Raw genomic sequence first — 14,010 nt, 5'->3', positions numbered from 1 at the left:
CAGCAGGAGATCAGTAGTTAACCTCTCCTTTTTACAGTCGCTGACATACCACCTTCCGCTACATGAGCTTCTTTTTTGAAAAATACAAAGGCAAATGCTACTAAGTAAAACCTCTCTGCTTCCCCAACTTTGACCCAATTACCTTCTATTTTAGCCTTAGTGACCACATCATGTCCAGGGTCCCTGTCCTACAAGATTAATGAAATCCCTAAACTCTCCCAAGTAACAATGCCAGCTGGCATTTTCAAAGCCTAGAGAGGGAAGTTGAGCCACACAGCTGCCATTAAACCTAAATGAGCGCTGGGGAGAGAAATCCTCTAACAAATGTTCACAATATTTGACCCCAAAAAGCAAGTCAGAAATTCAAGTCCCCTTACAGGAGCATGACACTGTAATAAATGCACTGCATGATACTTCTTGAGTTCCTGGACCACTGAATCAGTCCAGATATTTTTTATGTTCAGGCAGCTCAATTGTCGTGATACAATTCCCAGCCTGGCAGGCGATGGGGAGAGCTGGGTAAGTGCAGCGCATCTCTCAGTTGCAGCAGACAAGAACATCTTGTATTTGAGCTGCTTGTTGAGTAGGTTTGAAAGGCAGACAAATCAGCAGACTAATTACATTTTTTTAAGCTGTGGCACTGACAAGTAAAATCCTTATAACGTGCTATAAATTCAAACATGTCTGTGAACAATATCAAATTAATCCCTATCAATAACATTTAAGCTTCAACTCAAATATCAGAGAAAGGGCTAATATTCACATGAAAACTATTCCAATCTAGACTGAACTTTGAAGAGATCCCAGCATTCCCCATCCTTATGTTTTAGGCAATCAGCACCAGAACCGAAATATACCTCTGCAGGCTGGAAAAACTGAAACTAAGATAACCGATTGAACCAACTCAATATATCCATATTTGCTAAGCAACGGACTAAAGAGGTAAAAAAGCAGTTTGCAATGATCTGAAGGGCACTTTGACCAAGCAGAGAAAAGCAATCCTCACTGGAAGTCTCCCTTAAGTTCATCCCTTATCATCCAAATAACCCTGGCGAGGCCTCCCAGCAGCAGGATGTACAAAATGCACCAAGATTGGTAAGAATAACATCTCATCGGACATGCCAAACACCTAGGGTTACAGCAGCACCTATTAACTGATTTACTCATCTTTAATACTAATGCAAGATGTGTGAGCACGTGAAGAATTACAAGGATTTTCTGAGCAAGGAGGATGACTTATGCTAACGGCCATTACACAAGAACACCAAGAGGACTGTAACGTCACACTCGTGAACAAGCATACGTTGTTCAGGGAAAATAAGATGAGCACATGCAAAATCCAATGGCCCTGTTAAATGCCACAATATCTCCCTAAATATCTACGGGTTTTTGAAGGTGGCTTCTTAGCCTTGCCAGTCTTACAGTACTGCTGACATCACTACTCAAACAGTTCTGAGGAAACTTTCTACAACTCAGCTTTTCAGTACCTAGGAATCGTACTTGGTTTCAGACTAAATTTTTAGCACAACTATTGAAACAACATGGCTATAAACACAAGAAATGAACGCAGCAGGCAGTGCGTATTTCTGAAGAGCTAGATTTTGCTCCCCTCCCAGAGATATGCCCACTGCACATCCCCATCTGTGCACAGGAAGTATCTCCAAATTAGCAGATCAGGAACAGCTGATCATACAGACTTGGGCGCAATGGCTACGCTCCTTCCAGATCAAAGCCCTCTAGGCACGTGCAGCTCTGTTGACCTTGGACTGTACGTCCCAGGAGGCCCTCCTGCCAGCGCCTAGCAGCTCAGAGTCTCAGAACAATACTTCACTCGGACTAAAATTGTTCTCCAACAAGGGTCCACTCTTCCTTGTGCACAAAAGCCAGTGGCAAAGTCTGAAAAGCAGTGAAGTTTTAAAGAGCAAAGGCACAGAGCACTGACGCGCCCACCCAAGCCAGCAATGCCACCGGGGGCACGGTCAGAAGGCAGGTCCTGGCTGTCATCGCGCATCCATACCAGGACACAGGTGTGTAAGCCTATGGCACAGCTTACACTGACTGATGCAATCCTAAGTGTTCGTTAACGAGCAGAGGCTACCACAAATTATTAGCAAAAACAATCTAAGAAGGGGTAATCCTGAATAAACATGACCTGGTTTAATAATTGGCAAACCATGCTTTTGGGCCAAGAAATTACACATATTATCCCAGGAATAAAAGTTACTGAGCTGGAAATAGTAACATGTCTGCTACTAGTACCAGAAAAAGACAAACCTAGGAATAAGCTTGTTTGCGCAAGTTGCAGTTGATCTTATTTGGTAAGACTATAAATGTTCTAATTTGGTTTTAAAAGTAAAATCAATTGTAAATTTATTTAGACCAATTTACCTGCCTGCCTGTTGTACATCACTGGGCTTGTATTGATTGTTTGAGATGGAACTCATTCCAAATTGTATCGATTTAATTCATTAGCAAATTTTTAGCAAAATATATTTTGTGGTTTCAGGGCAGAAGTACATAAAGTTCTGTTTAGAGACTACAGGGCCAGAGCAGTGGCACTGGGGGGGTACGGTTTCTCTAATGAATAAGATTTACAACCAGCAATAAAATGAATCATCTGTTTCAGATAGAAAAATCATTTTCTAAACAATAAATAAGAAAAACTAGAAGTGGAAAAAGCTCAGATACATTGATAAGGGAAAAAAAAAAATCCAGCTGATGAAATAAGATTGGGGTAAATAATTCATAAATAGTACAGTGCATTGGTTGTTTTAATGGACATTTTGATTTATGTATTTAAGTACCTAGAATAAGTCAACAATTTATAAAGCATCTTAAAATCAACAGCTCACGAGTAGATTTGTCTGGCTTTACAGCAAGGCAGCTGAGCTGCATTTGTTACCTTGGTAACTGAAGGTACCTCAGTTACTGTGGCAACAGCTCCTTTAAAATACAGTTGGCAATTCCTCACTCCCCAACTTTTGTGACTATTTTGAAAAGCAAAAAAATCCCACAACAATCCCAGTACTAGGTCAACACTTGCATTGAGACAAAAGGTTCACAAAATGTAAATTTTCTCAGCCCACAAGGCCAGGTTAAGAAAAAGCTGATTTTTCTCCTGTAAATCTTGAGCTCACTGAGAGACTGTGTTGTGAGGAGCTCGAGCATCACATCCTCAACACAAGGCTTCACATCAAAGCCCAGCTCTACCGCTCGCTGGAAGAAATGGTGCAGAAATGGACTCCTACCACGTTGCAATTCCTTTATGTACCAAGGTTGCCCACAACAGGGCAGCCGCTCAGCTTGAATAATGAAACACGGGACAAAAGCCAGAAATCCCGGGTTCTTGTTTTGGAGGCGAAGAAGGTGGCACCAGGGAGCACATTCAGCTCCCCTGACTCCAGTCAATACCTCCCACAGGCTTCCTGCACAGTCCAGAAAGGAGAACTTCATGCAGGAAACAACTTCCTGCACTCAAGTCAGCATCCTCGGAATTATCCCAGGCTTAGAGGGGCAGTTATGTTGTGAAGCAGCAAGTAATGTGGTTTAGGGAAGTTGCCTGCACCTAAGGCAGCAACATGGGAAAAGGGCTTTTTCCAGCCTTCTAGAAAATTGTGCGCCCAGAGCTGAAGCACAAGGCCTTCAAGGAAAGGGTCACAACGGGAAACTGCCTCTTTCCCCTCACTGAGGTTACACTGTTTTATAGTTTAAATATAAAAATACTTCAAATCCGGTTGAGAAGTATTTATTTTTATTTATTTAAATGACCACAAACTTTAATTTTGGCACCTTTTAATTACTCAACTAGCTATATGTCTTTAAATCATCTTTAACTTTTCCTGCCTGGGAAGCAGTTTCTGTGCTCTCCTTTGACATTCACCCGCGCACAGCTCATGCCCTAAGCAGGCCGATGGCAGCACCCAACTGCCACAAATCACTCAAAATTAGAACTGGAGTGGGTGAAGATAACCCTCTGGGGCAAACACTGTTTTCCATCTTTGCCAGCCTATGGAATATCTAGCTTGGATGAAAGTTCCAGCTTTCTCCTCTGTTCTTTGGCTTCATCCCCAGCCTCCTCCCCCCATCTCGTGGTTTTCTGTAGCCAACTGTACTCACCTTACTTACTGCACACAGGACTAGGAATTGCTTTTTTTCAAACAAGTCAGCACTACAGAGCACTCTTCATTTTTAAACATCTTATTTCTAAATCAACTTTTGTATGTACCCACTTACCCCAGCTCTTCTTAAAGCAAAGAAGGGCATGCTGCAGAAACTACCCGGGGCAGTGGTCTGTCTCACACTCAGGAGACAATACAACTGAGCCAGACATTCCCAGAGAGAAATTACATTCTCGGAATCAATGTACGTCCGATGCTGGTTCATTTCACCCATTTTCCTTTAATTTTTGAAGCAGTTTTGTGCCTATTACATGACAACACTTGTTAGGGAAGATTTCTGAAAGTGATCAGTGATTTCTGGTGTTTTCCAGTTAATGAGTCCCCAACCCAAAATCTCCTTAAGGACCAGATTTTCATAAGCAGGCAGTCTGATCCTGTGAAAATATCTGATAAGGAATCTTTGTGTTGAAGACTTCAGGGTCTCATGATAAAAAACTGAAGTGACCAGAAAGGGTCAGAGAAAAGCTCTCACCCTTCTCTAATCCAGAGTGGCCATTTCTAGAGGTATTGATGCAGCAGAGTTGCACAAATAAGAACAGAAGTCCAAGAGCCCACTGAAATCTCCAGCACAGCCCCTCACCCTTTACACAACCCCCACCCCATCACACGCTGGGACTCGCTGCACTGCGGGGTTAGAAGGAAGAGCACGGCTGAAAGACTGAGCTGGAATTTCACAACCAGATGGCTTTGAACTCTGCAAACACAAGTTCTGGGGGACGGTATCTTGGCCAACAGATGCACTATCCTAATAACAGCTCAGCACGCAGAATCTGGCAGCCCTATCCATCCCTGTGGAAGTCTGGATATTAAGACATATTTTGAACATGATATTGCCTAGTTTTGCTCTAATCTAAGACCTCAGTACTGATAGCTGTGTAGTCAAAGCTAAAACAACATCTTCAAAAAATACAGGCTCTAATCTTTAAGCCTCACCATCACCTTGTCTATGAATAGAAGTACTATCTACTTGTTTTGCCTCACAAAACAGTTGCAGAGATTGACACCTACACGAACATTTCAGCAGTACTTTCAAGGCACAAGAAGACACTGTTAAATGCTATGTGATATTTCGGGTTCTATGTGGCACAGGTAGGTGCTACCTATGAGCTATTCAAACAAACCTACTTCAAATGAAGGGTATTTCCTTTGTGTTGGAGGACAGAATTCAGAAATCAAGTTGGTTCTTCAAGCACAGTTTACATCATAGTTGTATTTGCACTTGAATAAACTGAAGAAATATAAATAAATCATGGACGGTACAACCACAGTCCAGGAAACAACAAAAGATAAGAGAAACCTATTATCCCACAAGATGTTGAGCGTACTGCAGGACACAAGCTAAATATTGTTGCAAATAATTTCTAGCAAATCTCTTAAAATACTGTAAATCCTTTTCATTTTAGATAGAAAGCTATCTTCCTCTAGGTCCAGGCTATGGCTTACCTCCAGTTCCTTTTCTCATCTTTCCATCTTTCTTTTGACCTTGATTGCACTCGACGAGAAGTGTGTGTTGCTTGTGCAATAGATCTCACAGCAGGTGTTTGAAGGTCTCCTCCTCTCAGTAGCACTGAGCCTTTTATAGCCCCAGCTAAAAGAGTTAACAGGAAGAAGCACTTACTGCAGCTCCCCAGCACCAGATGAGATGGTGGCTCGCGGAAGCTACATGCAAAGGGCTGCCAGGAGCCCTTCTGAACTGCTCAGAGCCAGAGGACAAGGTTGTGCCAACACCCCTGCAGCGCTGCCCCCAGAAACGCTCTCTGCAAGAAGTTCCCAGCTTCTAACCCTGAACTGGCCTATGGGAGGGGTGGTCACCAAGTAACTGATAGCCAGGGTAGTAGCACAGGTGTTAGACGTAACTCATCCACTTAGCCTTAAAAACTAACAATGAGCACAAATTATTTTAGTCAGTCTCCTGCATATCAGCCCAGAGGTTTTGCGTGTCTGGAGGCATGCACTAATGTAGCTAGATGGGTGTGGCAAATACACACTGTAGGAGAAAACATTTTACCTGGGAAAGAAAGGATGATACAACCCTCACCTTTAAATCAGGATAGTGCTGTTAGCAAGTGGAGTGAGAACATGCACTAACTGCCCTCCAGTGCATACCATGACAGGTGCCCTCCTGAGTTTGGGGTAGTGAATGAAACCCCACTGAGTGTGAGTCCTGTAAGGCTACAGAAATATGCCTCCTGCTCTGTGGAATGCTTCTAGGACCACTCTAAAAGTAGGCTTGAGAGAGCCTGTACTCCTTATAAACATGAGCATGTGAATTAAGCCACCTTTGGGCAAGTCACAGTGCAGAAGCTGTAACAAAAAGGGAAAAAATATAGTCATGTCACCCCACAAAAAGTCCCAGGACTCATGCAGCCTACAGCTGTATTCGGAGCAAAGGAATACCTTAGTTAGCAACTTTAAGTAAGAGCATGCGTGTGTACGTGTGTATGCATGAGAGTAAAACTTGTCATCCAATTATCTTTGTAGTTTCACTTTTCCAAAATCAAAAGGCTTGGTTGGAAATACATACCTACCTTCATCTGGCTGCACTTGATCCTAACCATGAGCATGTGTGTGACTTTTTTGATTCCATCTGGAAGGAGAAAAATAAAAATTATTTCTAAACCACAGGAAGCCTCAGGACTAAGCTAATTTTCAAGGCTTTGGGTTTTCCCAGTTGGATTCTGCCTAGATCCAGTCAGGAATTCCCCTTTGTGAAGGAATTGCATAACAAATGCCTTTTCTCTGCCCAAGAGAAAGGATCAGCAGCAAGTTAGAGAGGAAGGAAGCATCATTTTCTCAGGAGATAAAATAGCATCCAGAACAAAGGTGGTGAGGTGAGATCCTGACAATCCTAACACATGACACTATCACCAGTTATTGCTACAAAACTATCCCTTTCAGGAACGAAAGTGTGCAGAGTCCAAAAACATTACCTACTGCCTAACAGAAAAAGACAGAAAAACCTAGCAATAATGGGCAATCAAAGTTCCCTGGTTTCATTTGCCAGGTGTTAGTTTACATTCCAGTGTATGAGATGCTACATGACTTTTTTGGTTTCTTTAATTCTAGAGCATTTGACAGAACTGACAGCACAGAAGTGTGTGGCATCTGAAAATTAGATTAATAATTACACTGAATTTATGCAGCAAAAGCATGAGGATACGAAAACAGGAGTCCAGGGCTCATGGAACATTAGAATGTTTAGTGGTTGTTGGCTTACAAAAGAAAGAAAACATCTAGAAATTTCTAAATGTTTAGCTGTTTGTGATGGATATGACAGAAGTGAACAACCTTAAAATGAGGCAAAGATTATTTCAGTTAATCATTGGGAAGAAAAAACCCCACAGTTAAAATATGGTGAAGCACTGGGATAAATTTCCTGCAGAATTTCTATGATATTCACCATTGGAGTTCCTTAATAACAGCCAGTATAGCTCTCTTGCAGGAATGATCGAAGTCTGCGCTTTGGGGCAGGGAAATGACATCTGGAGGTCCCCACCAAACGTGCACTCTCACAGTCCCTCAAAGAGACAGAAGACTTAAACACTTACAGCTCCTTCTGCAGTGCCCCACATACCTAGCTGCTCAAGTCCTGGGGCACTTTTGGATCATGAATCTATATATGTCAAGACAAGAATTTCCCACCGAGCTGTTGCTGAGCAATATGAAACATTTCTTACTCCCACCATACTGTCTCCATGCAGTTCTCGCTACCAGCCAGACTAAGGAGCTAGCAAGGAAGCTTGCAAAATAAATTCCCATCTCTTCTGTGAGAATGCTCCTATTAAATCACAAGATTTAGATGAAACTGGAAAACTTGCCCATGACCTACAAAGAACCATTCCAACGTTTGCCTGGTGACCAGCTGGCTGGCCATGTGGTCCCGGAGAAATACTGTCCTTCCCACCCTTCCAGTTCTGATGCAGTCCGAGTAACTACCTTGTCAAAGCACATGGCTGCCTGCTAGGCCTAACATTTGAGAGATCTGCTTCTAATTTATTTATTGCAGTGTCAACACCGAATAACTTAAGCATATTTTCCACAGATGACTGCACATTTTTTTTAACACGCTGTTTCTCCAGTTCTGATGCAGTCCGAGTAACTACCTTGTCAAAGCACATGGCTGCCTGCTAGGCCTAACATTTGAGAGATCTGCTTCTAATTTATTTATTGCAGTGTCAACACCGAATAACTTAAGCATATTTTCCACATATTTTCCGCTGTTTCATGTCTGCATGCCGCTAAGCATTCCAAGATTTTTTTGCAAGCTGTCATATATTTTTTTGGCATTACATAACCATTTCATCCATGAGTTGTTGGTGGACTTTTATCTGACACTGGAGCAGGCTTTGTCTACCTGCAATCCTACTTCTGCCATTTGTCTCAGCGAAGAAATAATACATTTCAATGATCTTGTGAGCGAACCAGTACGTTTTCTGATGTGAGCTTCTGTATCAATTGTCTTACCAACTCACTGAACAAGGACAGACTGCAAGATAGTCATGTCTCCCTTCACAAAAAAGAACTTGGTGGTAACATGATTGTGCCCTCACAGATTTATATCATGCCTACAAAAGCAGAACTGCATTTTTCTCCTTGCGAATAATTTCAGCTTCATAATCACTGTTCAAAGGGTCTCAAAATATCTTGCATTAGGTTTCTTAATGAAATACTGCAGAGGTTGCTTTTCGACTGAGTCCGAGCCTTTGCTCACTTCCACAGCATTATCGGGTTGCTAGTATCCTGTGCCTACATCTAGTCATTTGACCAGTCACACAGATTCAATATGTCTTTTAAAAACTCATCAGAATTACTTGTATATTCAGAATGAGTCATTTGTTTGAATCAGGGTCCAAATCTTTAAGAAAGCCTGGAAAAACGGTCTTGACAGATAATAAAGTGGTCATAAAGCCAAGTATTTTAAAGCAGATTTCATTTAACTCATACTTTGGCTAAGCTGCAGCAAGCAAATTTGTCTCTATTGATGCACGGACTAAGTTTTAAATGAAATGTCGTTAAAGTATGGTTTTCAGATTAAAAGCTAGTCAAAGCTTTGATATTCAAGTCACAGATAGGCAAATGTTGGCAGCTTCATGCAGGTGTAATAGTTTTCAGAGACAAACCTCAAGCACATGAGTAAAAGAAAGTTGGTAAAGTATTTGAAGAGGTGCTTGTGAATGGAAATCACATGGTTTTATTGAAGTCTAGCAAAAGGCACGGGGCTCTAGGTATGTTTGAATCATAGATGCTTTGTAGAAAACCCCCTCATGGGTTGCCAGCACTAATCTGAAATGCTTCTGAACCTAGCTTGTTACTGCAAGATATACAGCATTTGCCACAGACTTACTGAAAAATTACCAGACTTGGGATTTTTCTATTATTCTTCCTGGCTGCTCACCTCTTCCTAAAAAAACCCAAACAACCCCAACCACAAGAAAAACAACCAAACAAAAAAAAATCATACTGGATATCACTAGAGTCATAACGTACTTTTCTGGAAGCCCCACAGCACTAATAACTTCATCATTTCTCCCTTGGAGACAAAGTATGGGGAGAGTGTTCTCACCTCCCATTTCAGTCTTGCTTCACCTGTGAGAGAAGCCAGAAATCTCATGCTGCTCAGAGGCCCTCTCATAGACTAAGAGGACAACTGCTTAGTTCCTGTGCTTTGTTGGTTCAACAGGACCAGGAGAATTATGACACAGTGATTTTAATATTTTTGTCATTAAACCCAAAACTCACCAGAACAGATAAGTAGAAAGAGAGGGTGGCACTTGGATAGAAATTTTCCTGATGATTCAACAGATGTAGTTCATAGAAAATGCCATCTTCCTCTGCCTTTCACCCAGAGATTCAGGGAAGGGTCGAATTTCCTGAATTTCCCTGCAAAAGGATAGGGACTAAAAATCATTTTCTAAATACTTCTGTTAGGAGTTGCAAGGCAGAGGCTGGCAAATATCTGAGCGTGACCTGTTTCTTTTCTCCCATCTAGCCTGAGTCAGGATTGTTCAATGATTCTGAGCAGTATCAAAGGAGAAGAGCACCCGTCTGCAGCATGCAGCTTCTATTAACTCACTCTAAACGTGTGATCTGGAATGAATTATGAATGGTGTGTTGTGTAGATCAGTGTTTCCTAGAAAACAAACTCTGAAGTCACTGGAATTTGATTTGCAAAAACTGTGCTGCTTCCACTGCCACCACACGTTCTTGCTGTTGTCCGTGGTCCAAGTGTACTGCCTCTCTTTCCAAAGAGTCACTCAATGTCTCCCTTCCCAGGTGCCCACCCTAGACATACATTGACTGGGCTGGATGCTGGGCAGGTAAAAATTGTCAGACAGTCCCAAGCCCCAAAGAGTTTACTATCTCAGTTTAAAAAAAAAAACCCAACATACAAAGGACGATGCAAAAGATGCATCACACATGCCTGAAGACTAAGAATGTGTCAATGGTGGAGGCTGGAAAAGAGCCTCAGTCATCTGATTTCTGTCCTGGTGCTTCCATCACCAGTCTTCACTGCCCATCTGCATTGAAGCCTGGCAATTCGAGGCACTTTATCAATGAATTCTAGTGGGTTACTGGGGTTATTTGTCTAAAACAAAGCATAAAGAAGGTTTGTGATCTCCAAGACAAGAGCTATCTCAGAAATGAAAGGTAAAGTGCTGTTTTAAAAACTGATTCCCAGAAATAAACAGCCACACCTATGTATTTCATACTGTCTGGTCCAATCCTCAGATGTATTTTCTGAGTGAGCCCAGCCTCCTAATCCTCAGGTATTAGATTTAATTGTGGTTTTAAGGCTGCTGGACTTTTTTTTCTTGCCATGCTGAGTGGAAAGATAGTGGCTCATTAATCATGAGCGGCTCAGTCTGACTCTTGTTACCTTGCTCCTTTTACAGCTATGTAAAGCTGATGCGAAACACTACTATTCTGGATTAATTGGCGCTCCATACTCACACTGCACTGGCAAAAATGTCTAGGTTAGACACAGGGCAGTGGAGAAGCAGGCCTTTGAGATAGACAGATAGCTAGATAGACAGATAGACTTAATCAGAAGCAATAAAAATTAGATAACAAAATTCGCCACTTATGGCATGATGTCTTTTAAACTCTTTCAAAATACGTTTCTTACAGTATATCCATGATTAACACAAATTATGGAGGAGTGTAATTTCTTCTCCCTCCAGAATGAAGTCATTTTAATGTAACTTATGTTTAATCAAAATATCCCCCTTTAAAATCTCTCTGTCTTGCCGTATGGCTTTTGTGGTTTGGGGCAATTTGAGGTTTTAATTTGTTGGTATTAGAGCCAAGAAAAAGCAATGGCAGCAGCATCTCTAGTAAAACAGGAATCATTCGCATTTGTCAAAGCAGATAAAAGATTTTTGATCACTTCAAACACTTTACTTAGTTATTTTCTTTACAGGAAGATTTAGCTGCCATTATGTAACATCATCTCATAGAATCCTCACTCCCTTCGCTCAGTCCATTCAGATCCTAGGGAGAAATTCTGTTGTAAAACGTAAGGAGAGAGATTAAGAATCACTAAGTAATACCAGAGCGATCCATTGGTTTGAGAATGTTCAGGCCATTACTAATGAAACGACAAGCTATATTATTTTCAAAGATATTAAAACATGCGCGAGCCCCATAGTCTTCACTAGATTTTACCAGCGTTGCTTATCTCTGGACTTGACAAGCTATCATGTCAGGCACGATGGCTGATCTCTTGGCCTCCGATGGGGCACCAGAGAGAGCTCTTTTTATGACCCCTTTGGCACGAATGAATGTGAGTCTCCTTAGAAAAATACACTCGCTGAATTCAGAGCTATTGAATTTTGCTTACAGCTTGCTAGATCTTGTATCAGATAATCTACAAAGAAAAATAAATCAGCAAGAAAAAGGGTGGGGGCAATATAAATCGGGGATAGCAAATATAAATCTAAGCCAATGACATATTATGCACTCATTTGTGACAAGTTGCTAAATTTCTGCTTCCTGAGCAGCTGCCAGTCATAAATCTGTCAGGGATGGGTGCCAGTGAACAAATTGTCAGGTCCGATCCTCAGACATTTCTGCACTTCTTTGGATCAGCCAAGGGACTGGGGAACTGTGATGGGAGCTTTATTCAAAGGCTGCTCTCCATTGTCTTTTTCTTTCGTTCTCTACAGACTTTCTTCTAAAACAAAAAGCAAAGGCTTTTCAATAGTGAAGCTTGGAATGACTATGGAGCAAATGCAAGACAGGTTTTAGGATTAGGTAGTAATTCAACAGAGAAACAAAATTAAACTGGAGAAGAATTACTGGGATTCTTCCTGTCAATACCATTGCTCAGACATGGTTTTATGAAATTTTGAAAGCAGACCCATGCTTCTAAAGCCAAAAAGCTTCTTGAATGCCCATCCCTAGGAAAGAGCTCTGGATGTCGTTAAATACAGAGAGAAGGAAGCAAATGCTTCACATCCATTCAACAGGGGGGTCCTGCTCTGCTGAACCGGGGACTGAAATGTCTCAATTCCTTCTGAAGGCAAGGTGTGCACACACGGGGGCTAATGGCAAGAGAGATCATGGGTGTGATGTTCTCTACTGATGACACTGCTAGCATGTACCACTGCAGAGACCTTAAATGTCCTATCACAACTGGTTGTTTCTTCCCTTTAGTATAGTAAAACATCACTCTTAAAGATACTTGCTGTGCAAGGTCAGACTGAAGGTTGTCCTAAGCAAAAAAAACCACACTCAGGACAGATATTCCTACACCAAGAGGAGAACTGCATTTTGAGTCAGCATAAAGAAAGGGGCCTTCTTCACAGACCCCTTAAAATGCAAAATGGTTTTATTCCCCTCTCTGCTTCTTACCTGTGAGTGCTACCTGACTTAATTCAGTATCAGCATTTCTTTCTGCAGCTTGAATTCTCAGGGCTCGGTGATTCTGCAGCAAAAATGGCCATACCACCCTAAGAACGCCCGATCTCTATGAAATCTGCTTCGGGCTGAAATGGAGCAGACATGCTGAGGCCGTTAGGAACATTTTCATGAGTTCTTGGTGCAAGATGCTTTTTGTTTCTCATTTTACTCATACTGAAGACAATTGGAATATTAACCTCTACTTAATTAAGCTCTGAGTGTTAACAATATCACACAGAAACTGACTTTAACCACTTAAAAGACTCTTCGATGTATTTTTCAGGGAGACTGTTGATATGCTAAAGTCAGTAACATTAAAGTGAAAACATACAGAATCTGTAACACACTTACCTAGGATCACAAAGCACATGACAAACACCAGCTGGTATTTTTTAACCTATTTTACAGATGGAGAAACTGTGCATTGAGAAATTTCCCTGTTTAAAAGGAGAATCTGATGAAAAGATACCCAAAGTCCTGCTTCTCAATTTCCGTAACTTCCAGATTGTTTATCTTCCAGACAACTATTTATATTAGACATTGATTTTAGCACACACCAGCATGCATATTAGATCATCATGTAATAATGCCGTAGAAGCCCAAAGCATTTAGGGGAAGGTACTGTGATTTTTTAAATCTGTAACAACATCTAGGTTCTGATCTCTTCGGCAACAAAGCTGGATTTGAAAAGGCTCCAGGGAGAACTTACTGTGGCCTTTCCATACTTAATGGAGGCTTATAAGAAAGATGGGGACAGACTTCTTATTGGGGCCTGTTGTGATATGACAACAGGTAATGGTTTTAAACTGAGAGACGATTTAGATTAGATGTCAGGAAGAAATTCTTTTCTGTGAGGATGGTGAGGCACTGGCACAGGTTGCCCAGAGAAGCTGTGGCAGGCCCTTCCCTCGGGATGGTCCAAGCCAGGGCG

General features: G+C 41.6%; 1 protein-coding gene across 4 annotated transcripts in view; it reads left to right on the top strand.

Annotated features, from left to right (window-relative positions):
• KCNC1 (potassium voltage-gated channel, Shaw-related subfamily, member 1) overlaps positions 1-14,010 on the top strand; it is a 98,221-nt gene that overhangs the window by 64,715 nt on the left and 19,496 nt on the right. The gene's annotated exons all lie outside the window — the stretch shown is intronic.

Source organism: Apaloderma vittatum, unplaced genomic scaffold (genome assembly GCF_000703405.1).
Source record: "Apaloderma vittatum isolate BGI_N311 unplaced genomic scaffold, ASM70340v1 scaffold13534, whole genome shotgun sequence".
NCBI lineage: Eukaryota > Metazoa > Chordata > Aves > Trogoniformes > Trogonidae > Apaloderma > Apaloderma vittatum.
The sequence above is the reverse complement of the archived record's forward strand: the minus strand, read 5'-3'. Positions and strand labels throughout refer to the sequence as shown.